The sequence below is a fragment of the Podarcis melisellensis genome (genome assembly GCF_964234715.1).
Source record: "Podarcis melisellensis genome assembly, chromosome: 12".
In the NCBI taxonomy this organism is placed as follows: Eukaryota; Metazoa; Chordata; class Lepidosauria; order Squamata; family Lacertidae; genus Podarcis; species Podarcis melisellensis.
In genome coordinates this window covers 20,574,973-20,587,146 of record NC_138544.1, presented here as the reverse complement: position 1 = coordinate 20,587,146, position 12,174 = coordinate 20,574,973, and the positions used below count along the sequence as shown (strand labels likewise).

General features: G+C 40.2%; 1 protein-coding gene across 2 annotated transcripts in view; it reads right to left on the bottom strand.

Moving 5' to 3' along the window:
* Positions 1-12,174, bottom strand: part of ZNF385D (zinc finger protein 385D) — a 549,735-nt gene that overhangs the window by 380,750 nt on the left and 156,811 nt on the right. The window lies entirely within an intron of this gene.

Sequence of the window (12,174 nt, the reverse complement as noted above, 5' to 3'; positions counted from 1 at the left end):
ATGCAGATTCTGACTAAGCATCGGAAAGAATCTTCTGACAGTAAGACTTGTTCAATATTGGAACAGACTCCCTCCGAAGGTGATGGACTCTCATTTTAGGTTCTTAAGCAGAGGTTGGATGGCCATCTGTCATGCAGGCTTTAGTTGAGATTCCTGCACTGTAATCCTGTGCTGGATTAGACAAACAGCAGGCTCTTGAATTGCTTTAATAAAGTTGTTGCTTGTTTTCCAAGCCAACTCTAATGTATGTCTTTTTTTTATTATTCCCCACTCCCACTGCAGGTACAATATGCAGCCTTCAAAATTCAATTGTTAATAATAACAACACCTATAGAATGTAACCTAATGCTACTATAAAGCCAGAAGTGGAAATACATTGTCACACATTAAACTGCCCATAAGTTTTGTTACATATTACAAAAGGAATCATACTGAAAGCCTTAATGGAATTCATTGTTGAGTGAACACACACTTATCTACTCCCACAAACACACAGGGTGATAATGGAGAACCATATGAATCATCTTTATTATCTGGTAATACCTCCTTTGAGCAAAGATGTCCTTATTTTATCATGTTTCTATTCAAAATACAAGTTGATAATTAAAGCATTTTTCATTGGGCGTGTATTGCTTGGTTTCATTTTTTTTAAATCAAAATGCACTCGTTGGGTTTTGAAAGAAACAGTATGAAGATGTGTCAGAAAGATGACTGGACCTCTTGAACAATGTGTTGTGAATGAAGTTATCAGTGTGTAGGAGGTATAGAAAACTTGCCATTTATATTCAGGAAGATGTTGAGACATTTGCAGTCCACAGCCATTATACAGATTGCATTAAAAATTAAATTAAAAAGGCAAGTGTGTAAGTCCATCTAACCCACCATTTTACAGGTTTGGATATGAAGAATTAACTTTATAATTATCTGTAACTTAAGTATACCACTCTGCTCTAACTGTCCAGGAATCCTTTACCTTTACCTTTAAGGTAGCTATGGAGCTCTAAAGCAGTGATGAAGCTGGAACTGACTACAGGATAAGATACCATGCCATATCAATGTTACCTAAATAACATCTGTTAAGGATGAGGGCTTTAACACCTATAATTTCCAGGCATTTTGGAGCGTTCATGAACATGTTACCTTTGCCCAGTGCTGTTAAGGGTGAGTAGTGTCATGAAAAAGCACTGCCTATGCCTGTCTTTAGACACCAACCTACCGGTAGGAATCTGGGCTAAGGCCTGCTGATAACCCTTTCCCCTGTAATGAGCTCCTCTCGCAGCCCCAGAGTGTTCAGTTTGGGGGATGCTTCCTGAAGGCTGCTCAATGCCTCTTTTCAAGGTGCCCTGATCCATGGTACACTATGAGAAAGGGATGCAGGTGGCGCTGTGGTCTAAACTACTGAGCCTCTTGGGCTTGCCAACTGGAAGGTCAGTGGTTTGCATCCCCATGATAGAGTGAGCTCCCGTTGCTCGGCCCAGCTCCTGCCAACCTAGCAGTTTGAAAGCACACTAGCGCAAGTAGAGAAATAGGTACCGCTGTAGCAGGAAGGTAAACGGAGTTTCCATGCACTCTGGTTTCCATCACGTGTCCCATTGCACCAGAAGAGATTTAGTCATGCTGGCCACATGACCCGGAAAGCTGTCTGTGGACAAACACTGGCTCCCTCGGCCTGAAAGCAAGATGAGCACTGCAACCCCATAGTCGCCTTTGACTGGACTTGACTGTCCAGGGGTCCTTTGCCTTTTACCTACACTAGGCGAGTCTTTTTCTCTCTCCCACCCCACCCCAGCCAACTTAAGCTATCATCCCCTCTATGGCTCTCAACTATTTTTATTATTTTTCTCTTCGGGGCTACATAGACACTAGCCACTTCCCTTCACCAAGCCAATCTTGGGGTTTACATGGCACTTTGTAAGTTCTGATGATCTGTGCTTTGCAAAAACTAGTCACCTGACATCACTGTGACCTGGTGACGTACAGGTGTGTGGAACCACCCACCTGTTAAGCTTGATCGATGGGAAGTGGGGGGATTGGTCTACGAGCAAGATCCAGTTCCCCACCTCGGAAACTTTCTAGCCTTTAAACCAGGAATAACTGTTTGGCCCAAGGACCACATTCAACACTTAAGAAGCTTCATGCCATAACCACATACTCTCATACATATACACATGCATGCTGTCCTGAGCCGACCCACACACATCGCTTGTTATTGCTCCTGCTTCATTCACTATATGATTACTCTGTTATGAAGGGCCTTGGGGGTGCTGGATCAGGCCCCCAAACTAGGTGTTAGCCTCTCCTGCTCAAACCATTGCTGTGCTGGTGTGTTATCACCATCACCATCACCACCACCACCATCATCACCATGGTGTTGCAGTGAAATCCAACTTTCTGCTTACCTACACATCGTGTGTCTTCACTGTCTTCACTTCTATCTACTTATTTAATTTCAGGGGTCTGACTTACCTTAACTATTTGTATGTGAGCATTCTCACTGTTTTGTTTTCTTTAGTCTCCTTTCAGTTCTTCTGGTTTTAAATGCCTAAGCCCAGAACTCTATATATGACAACATGGGTATGACAGTTAAATTGTAAAAATGATATGAATAAATATTATGCTTATAACGAAGTATGCAGTTATAATAAATATTATGCTTATAACGAAGTATGCTAATTTCCCTAAGCATCTGTGGCATACAATCACCTCCAGTAAGGATCCCCAAATTGGTAGTACTATAAACATGCATGTTAGATCTGAGTTTTCATGCACATGTGTATAAATAATGAGAAGGTCTTGTAACACTGGTAACTCAAGGCTGCCATGAACTGTGCCACCTTACAGAATTTCACTGATGATATAACACACTGAAAAATGTAGCTATCCACCACAGTCCACTCAGAAGTGACATCCTAAAGAAAGCCCACACTGCTATATCAGATATCTAAGACTCATCCTTTTACTTCATTTGAATTTTACTTTTACTTTTGGAATGCCGCAGATTCTCAGTTTATAGTGATGAGCTTGTAAAAATATTGCTATTTGTAGTTACAAATTAAACACATGTAGCTCAAGATTGGCTATTTAAATACCCTATATGTTTAACTTCCACTCTCAGTATATGAAATATTCCACCTAAAAGATGAGAGGACAAGATTGGTTTTCCATGAAACTACATCTGGCACACTTTCATGAGAATATTAAATGGAGCACATTGGTTTAGCATAAAAATATATATTTCTATCATAAATGCTGACCTCTGGGTCACTGATGAGTTGTGGAATTACTAAGCAGAAAATGCAGGAGAATTTTAAAGATGATCAGACCTTCTTCTTTCTATTTGAAAGCAGCACCCCCATGAAATAACTTCCTACTTTCCCAGCAATTTGTTCATAAATGTAAGGGTAAAGGGCCCCTGACAGTTAAGTCTAGTCGCGAACGACTCTGGAGTTGCGGCGCTCATCTCGCTTTACAGGCCGAGGGAGCTGACGTTTGTCCGCAGACAATTTTTCTGGGTCATGTGGCCAGCTAAGCTGCTTCTGGCGAAACCAGAGCAGCGCACGGAAACGCCATTTACCTTCCTGCTGGAGTGGTACCTATTTATCTACTTGCACTTTGACATGCTTTCAAACTGCTAGGTTGGCAGGAGCAGGGACTGAACAACAGGAGCTCACCCCATTGCAGGGATTCAAATTGCCAACCTTCCGACTGGCAAGCCCTAGGCTCAGTGGTTTAGACCGCAGCACCAACCACATCCCTGTACCATACTCCTTGGTAAAAAAATATATATATATTTGTGAGGGGTTTGGAGTCAGAGAGAAGAAAGATCCCAATTCTGCTACGAAGGTAACCAGAATGATCAAATGTTCATCCCAATGAAAATACTACAATGCAGAGAAAGCATGTCCTCACTGAGATGTGAATGTGGTTCCTCTGCATTACATTAATTTCAGTGAGATACATATTTGAATGGGCATTCCAGAAGTACCATTGGCTCAGGATCCTCAACAACAGGGGGAAAGTTTCTTTTCCTGTCCCAAGCAGCAATGGATGATTATATTGAAAATGGTTGCAAACTGGTACATGTATTAAACTATGCCAAAGAATGGATGATAGACAGTCGGTGCATCAGTATTTGGAAGCAAAATTGAGTGGTTCTCAGTAGTAGCCTCACTTTAACCCTGCAAAATCTTGCAGTTTCTTTAAAACACATACCCTCTCCAAAACTGGCCAACCTATACACAACAGAGCCATAGGTCTATAAAATAGATTTGCCTATTGCATTAACAGAAAAATCACCATCTGCTGACACAGATGAATATTTAATATTGTTCATAAATTAATAGGTTGTTTAATAGCATTTGTAAATGGCATTTTACCTACTGCTCTTTACAGCATATTCTGCTTTCAGTGACTCTCAGATAGATACTAGTAAGAATTATTTTAAATTAACATTTTGTGCTGTATCTAAATTCTACTCACAGTACAGCCATTGAAATTAATGGGCTGAAGGTACACATGCCCTTTAATTTCAATGGGTTTACTCTGAGTAAGACTAACATTATATAAAACCCCATGACTGGTGCTGTTAAGGGGTGAGGTAGATTGTTAGATCTGCAATTGTATGAAATGTGTCTAAATTCAAGAAGCTTCTGTAACAGCCAAATGAGAACCTTCAGAAGCAGGAAGAACCCTCAATGCATTCTGGGTAAGCTGCCCTCAAAATGCAGAGCAGGTTATATGACCAGGCTGAATTGCAAAATCAAATCAGAATTTCCAGTCACTGGTGACTAGGGCTGCCTAGAGCCTCTGCTGATCTTAATGAAATACACTCAGTTGAGGACATTTATGAATGTTCATCAATACACGTTCTCTTTTCGTGAACATTGCTGGAGGCTAATTAGAACTTCTGCAGGCATCCTACATGACACTGAAACCTTGTGTTTCAGAGAGCTCTCTCAAAAAATGAGTAAAACCAAAATATCACCCTCCTCACTTCAGAAAACAAAAATGGGTCTGAAAACAAGAAGCACAAGACACCATTGCAACAATCACTTACTAATCTATAATTCAGCATCTACCTATTTTTTCTATTTTGTGTTGCTTTAAAATACTTTGGCCAATTTATCATTCGTACTTCAGACAGACTAGCTATTTGCCCTCAATATGAAATTATGGAGGAAAACAATATAGCTTTTGCTATTATGACCAAATTGCTAACAGCATGGAGCCTGATCAAATTAGTGTATATATCTTCTCTCAATATTTCAAGCTAATTATCTGCATTACCAAGTAAAGATAAGTAATAATATTAGTTTTAATTAGGTCATAAATGTTTGTGGGGGAAATATAGCATTATAAACTTTTTAAAACTTTTATGGGGAAATTGGCAACTGAATCATGGTTATGTAAATTATACTTAGTAATAAAAATGCTATGATCAACTATTGAGTTAAATAAGAAAGTGCACATGCATATCCTTCTGGATGATTAGAGCAATGGGAATTATTGCGGTCATGAACACAATTTCAATCAAAATGTAAGTAAAGATGTGCAATTTGATCCATATTTCTATGTGCTCTCTAATGTGCACAAGGAGCCTTCATGTGTTGAGCCAAACTCATTTACATGGAGAAGAAAAACAAGAGGGAAACCCTGTGCCTAAACAGGAAAATTGCTTACAAAGCTATTTCGTTCTAAAATGAGTTTGAGAGATATTTGTAAACAGGGATGCTCTGGGTAGCTTCATTTATTACAACAAAGTGAAATGGAAATGGAGAGGAAGCTTATGATAATTGATTCTTCAGGTTGCCCTTGTAAAATATCCAGAAAGCAACTGTTCAGACTAAGATCTGCAAGCTCCTGATCCAACAGTAGCTTGCATGTCACATTCTCACACGTTCCATTTCTATCTATACTACAATGCACCAGTGCTTTGTCATCTGCAATTGCTTCCAGCCTATTTGGGGGTCCAATTCAAAGTCCTGATGTTGACCTTTAAGGCCATTCATAACATGAGGACAGAGTACCTGAAAAGTCACATATCTACATAGCCTCTTTGGAGGCTTTTCTCCAGCAGGTGAGGAAAAGCTGGTGGCTGCTAGTGAAATGGCCTTTAGGTGGTACCACCCCATAACTTTTTGTTGGTCTTTTTTTTAAAAAAAATGTTATGGTCTGGACCCCAAAGACAGGGCTTTTGAACTCGCCCATAAATGATCTTGAGTTAGGTGTGAGTAGTTATGTGGCTAAGTTTGTTGATGACACCACATTTTTTAGGGGGGTAAAATGAGAAGGGTTTACCAGGAGTGCCAAAAGGATCTATCCAAATTGGGTGGATTGGTTTAAAATTGCAAGAGTGGTTCAACACAAGGAATTGTAAAGTGATATGCAATGGGCCAAAAAAAGTTTTCCCTTACTTCAGAGGCGAAGTAATGTTGTCCTCCAGGCTTCTCTACCTGATGGAGTGTCTCCACCCTCATCATTCTGCCCGGACACTGGATTCCAGCTCTGAGGGCCTTCTGGTGGTTCCCTCCCTACGAGATGTGAAGTGGAACGCCCTCCCATCAGATGTCAAGGAAATAAACAACTATCTGACTTTTAGAAGACATCTGAAAACTGTTTGATCTTTTATTGTGTTTTTAATGTTCTGTTGGGAGTTGCCCATAGAAGCAGGGGAAACCCAGCCAGATGGGCAGGGTATAAATAAGTTGTTGTTGTTGATGATGATGATGTTGTTACTCTATCTGGCCCTCAGGATTCTTCCCAGGTCACACACTCTCCTGAACCACACTGCTAATCAGCTCTGCTTTGCATCTTCCTTGAGTGTTTTTGCCTGGCTGGAATAAGTCCCTGAACTCTAATAAAACTTCTCCCTTCCTTAGATGGAGAATATTATTTATTTAACATAATTTATATGTCACTTGATTGTAAGAAAACCTCTAAGCCAGGGTTGGCAACATTTTTTGAGGCTTGGCCAGTCCATTCCCTGGCAGACCGGATCGGAAGAGTGCCAGAAATAGTGTGTGCACATGCGCATGAGTGTTCCTCTATCCCGGAAGTGCGCTGGAAATAGCATATACGCATGAGTATGGGCGCTCCTCCAAGTACACATAGAGTTGTCATATTTTGAAGAGCAAAAAAAGGGACACATTTGCCGACTTCTACTTTTAACTATGGATCACTATGACGACTCTACCCATGAAAAAGAGGTCATGTCCTGGAAAAAGAGGATATATGGCAACCCTACTTTAGATCACAATGGACAGCTCAAACCAGCCAATGTGAAAAATGTAAATTCCATGCAAGACATTGTCAGGAAAGGGGTGAAATATGTCAAAGTACCACATCCAGTACTAGTTTTCGAGCTGATTAGAAAGAACGAAAGCTGTTGTTCTCATAACCTGCTTGTGTGCTTGACTGTTATGTTATGGTTCTGCAGAGAAGCCCACAACAAGGCAGATTAGTCATTTCAGCACCAAGGAGAGCTCAGTGAGCAAGTTGCTCTAGTCTAACAAGGGTTAGAATGGTCTCTGCCGGGGTTCTGCTTCTTCCATGCTTTACCCATTTCTGGGAAACTGGATCTCTTAATGGGCTAACTCTCTGGCCAGATGATGGACACTTCTCCGTGGCTCCATTACAGTTTACAAGGAGTTATATTAGCACCCCAGCACTGGGAGCACCACAGCTGCCATTTGGCATCGCTACCTGGTTGATAATTTGGGTAAGAATGTTTTGGATAACAGGGAATAAAAATGTCCCTGTGCATATGTTCTGTTACCATTCTGTTATGCAGTATAAGCCTGTATTTTTCTGGTATGTATCAACTTTCTATATATGTATTGGAAATGCTTGCAATAGACACGAAGTTTAGCTTGATAGGGCTAATATGTTAATATATCTTTAAGAAAGGAGCAACAATTAGCTCCAAGAATATGAATATGAAAATCTCAAATGGCTTTTTGAAATAAAACATGGTGTATTCCCTTTAGGCTATGTTTCCCTTTGAAAAGGGGGCTCTAAACACAAGGAAGTCTGTGAAAAACTAGACCGATATGCTCAGAGGGATTACATTAATATTAAAAGACAAGCACAGGCATCAAGCATTTTTATTTCAGTATGTTAGACAGCAATCACAAGCTTCCTTGTTTAAGACCAGGATTTATTCATTTTGAACAGAAATTGCTAATCCTGTTCAAGGAAAATCTTTTCAACATAATTTTAGAACATTTTATCATACAGAATTCTGCTTTAAGTGTAAAAGAGCATATTTCTTCTTTGTTTTAAAGATTAGTTTTCTTGCATTATTCTAGTCATTCAAAAATCACCGGGAATGATTCAGCACACATAATCCACTATGCATCTATTTGCATAATATTAAGCACAAGCCAATCATACAGTCATACCATTGGGATGAACCCAGTGGACCATCTTGAAGCAGCAGATCCTGACCTATACCAGTAGTTTATACAGTGCTTTGGGGGGGGATGCAAGGGTGCGCATACCCCTAAACATTTTGTGAATCTATATCTAAAATATATCATTTTTTAGTTTCTTCTCTAGCACAGTGAATTGTCAGTTCCATTGCTACCCCTGCACAATGTTTCCTGAGTCTCAGGTGAAAACAAATGTTTAATGTGTGAAGTAGGAGTTGGAATCTAGCATGTTATCACCTCCGATGGCAGCTTCATTTCCTTTCCCAGAAAGGAATCAGGAAAATGTTAGTGCACACAACTTCATGCCAATGTGGAAGTTACCGTGAGCTGTCTGCTGTGTAATATGAGATAATGCATGTTCTTTGCACTTTTGTCCATTTACTGTATTTATTTTCCCCAATTTGAACTATAAAATGGTGATTTTCTTGAGTCAAAATGAGAGTACCCCTAAACATTTTTTTTAGATAAAAATCACTGAGTTTATATAATAAGATGCTCATTGTTATTGGCTAACTGGCCTAGAAGTTAATATTTTTATCCGAAGCAACTGCCTCTTACTTCATCACTAGTTGAACAATTGCTGTGCCTGTACTTTCAAATTTCCAGTCCCATTTGCACTGCGGGTGATAGATATGATCAAAACTCATGTCTTTGGCACATTGGAAGCTGCTTGTTTTATTTAAAACCATTTCTAAACTACTTAATATTTAAACATATCTAAGTAGTATACAGAAATGCAACATAAAAATTCCAGATAAAATGGTATCATAAAAACACCAATACAGCATTTAAAACCAGTAAACTGCACAGTACTGTGAAAACAATAATGGGGGCCAATTTTGCGGGTCAGGGAAAACCTGGGGGGAAATATGTTTCTTTACAAGAAGCCTCCAGACAGTGGACACAATGCATCTGAACTCCTACTTCCTGTCTGTCACCATTACTTTTATGATTACTTTATATCTTTTCTATTAACTGGGATAGATTGGTTGAAGAATATAAACCAGGTAAATGCTGAAAGGCAGCTCTGTTGCTCCCAGTGATAAGGCTTCAGAGCAAAAGGGGGAAAAGAGAGAAGAGTGGAGAGGTATTAGAGATTCCTTCCTGGATAAAGAACAGCTAGCACAGTGGCATGTGTCTGTCACTTTCTGATGTGCAGAACCATCCACTCCCAGTCTTCCAACTCCGGCTTGAACTATCTTATCTAGTGTAATTCTGAAAATTTAATGGGAGCATCATATCATTGCTTCAGCCACCAAAATCGCTCTATGGTGTTTTCCCTCTTATCTTTAGCCTTCTCAAGGAAACGAAGAACAGGTTTGTTTTTAGAAGCCTAACTTACACTTCCAGAAGCACTTTTCTTCAAGGTACCTTATTTTAAGGAGGTTAATCTGGCATTGTAAAAATACAAGAACACAAAGCACAAAATAAGGGCTGTAAATTCTGATCAGCTCAGTCGGTTGGCTAATCAAGTAAAACTTGAGCTAACAGACTAAATTATGGCTCCTGACTAAGCAGTAGGTCCCTCCACCCTATACCAAACATGAAGTATTTTTCCTCCTGTTAATATCCAAAGCTCGCGTGTATTTAACACGGCTGGATGAAATTGCTGTGATCTCCCACCCACATAGCTACTGTGAGTCAATTTTCATACCACTACATGTATATGTGCATGTGCATGTATATCTAAATCGGCATCTTCAACAATACTAATGGGTTTTGAACTTGTTCATCTATTATATCCGTTGTTTTTCTGAACAATATGGCTAAGGGATGGGGAACTCACATTGGTGTTGGCTATTCCCTGTATCATGTCTAAACCAGTTCAGCAGCTTACCAATTGCAGTAGGATTTACTATCACCTATATGAGAGCATTTGTCTACTGCTAATCATTATTTTTTTTAATCTGCTAAAGGAATTTCAGAATAAATGTTTACATGTACTTCTTAATAAATGTTTACATGTACTTCAAATGACCCAGGTTAGAGTAAACAGATGGAACTATTCTTGAATTATCCTGAATAGAACCATTATGCCTTTTGCTGATTTGGTTGTACACTGTCAATACCTCCTCCCTGATGGAGAACTGATTTTTTTAAAAATCTCTTTGCTCCCAGCACAGATGCAAAATCTACAGTATATTCAGCTCTGAAATAAGAAAGCCCAGCTAAAAGACATTCTCTCTGAAATCAATATTTTTTTTGTCTGCCTTTATTCTGTAGTGAACATTAATATATTATAAGCCTCATAAAGCATCAGTGAATCTAACAAGCCTAGAGCTTAGCCAACAAAAGTTGTCCTTTTTTAATGGCTTTTGAATTGGGGTGCAAGCACCACTTCCCAGTAATTGGGGAGAAAAGAGAAGTAAAAGTCGGGTGTCATGTTGAGATAAACAACCACAATGTAAATATATTTTATTATGTGAATATAAGATAGAAAATAATTAGGAAGGAAAAACAAGCTGAACGGTTTAGAACCGACTCCTAAGCATGTCAACAATATTCCATTGATCATATCCTTTACAAATGGTTACCGAAAACCTCAAGACTTTATGCCTAGGGTGGCTGACCTTTTATGGTCTGAGGGTTGCATTTACCCTTGGCCAAACATCAGGGTTGGTCACACGCCAATGGTGGAGGCAACCACCTCTCTCTCTCTCTCTCTCTCTCTCTCTCTCTCTCTCTCTCTCTCTCTCTCTCTCACACACACACACACACACACACACACACCCTACATGCAGGCACAAAGCCTCCCCCGCATTAAATTGATCCACTAAAGAGAGAACTGTCAACCCCTCTCTGCCCATCAAAGGATCAATCTGGTGACCAGGGAGAAGGCGATTTGCTCCCCACCAGGATGTTGACCTGGGTACAGATGTTTGTGAGCCGGGGGGGGTCATTAGAGGGTTTTGGCCATTGCTGCTCTGTGCTCTTTGGCTGAAACTAAGTTCCATAGAAATCAGCAATATCTAAATGCAACCATAAAAGGGACAGCGTAGCTCAGGCATATCCAAAGTGCGTTTTGGGGGCCTAATCCAGCCCACTGGTTGGTTTAATCCGACCCCTGGGGTATTTCCTGTGGTAAAATCCTAAAACTTTGGTCGGCCCTTTGGTCGGCCCCCATAGCTGTTCATTTCATCAAATCTGGCTCTCTTTGAAAAAAGTTTGGACACCACTGGCATAGCCGATAGCACACAGAAGTGCTGCAGACATGGGAGTTCAACAGTATGTTTGTTGCAGAAGAAAGCGTCTTATACCAAGTTGGACCATTAGTCCATCTAATTTAGTTCAGCCTACAGGGTTTCAGACCAGGCTGTGCCTGAAGGAGTCAGAGATGGAACCTGTGCATAGCAAGAGCTTTACGTCTGAGCCACAGTGCTCTGCAGGAAGATTTGGAGGTCTGACCAAAAGAGGGGCAGGAGGACGAGGAACCTGTGATCCTCCAGCACTTGTTAGACTCCAGTTCCCAGTCTCAGCCAACATGATCAGAGATGCTCAGAATGGTAGTGGTCTCATGCAGCTTATAAAAATGCATGAAACCATGGGGGGCACATATTCCTTATACCTGAGCTAAATTATCCCCTATTGTATTATCACCATTACTGATTACATTTATCTGTCACTTTATAAAAAAGAAAAAAATCTCAAACTTTCATATGATGGCCTTGCGTTGACTGTTATCAACTGCAATGTAGCCAGCCAGCCACTGTTCACCTAAAGGTTTGCAGACATGTGCCTCTAAGCC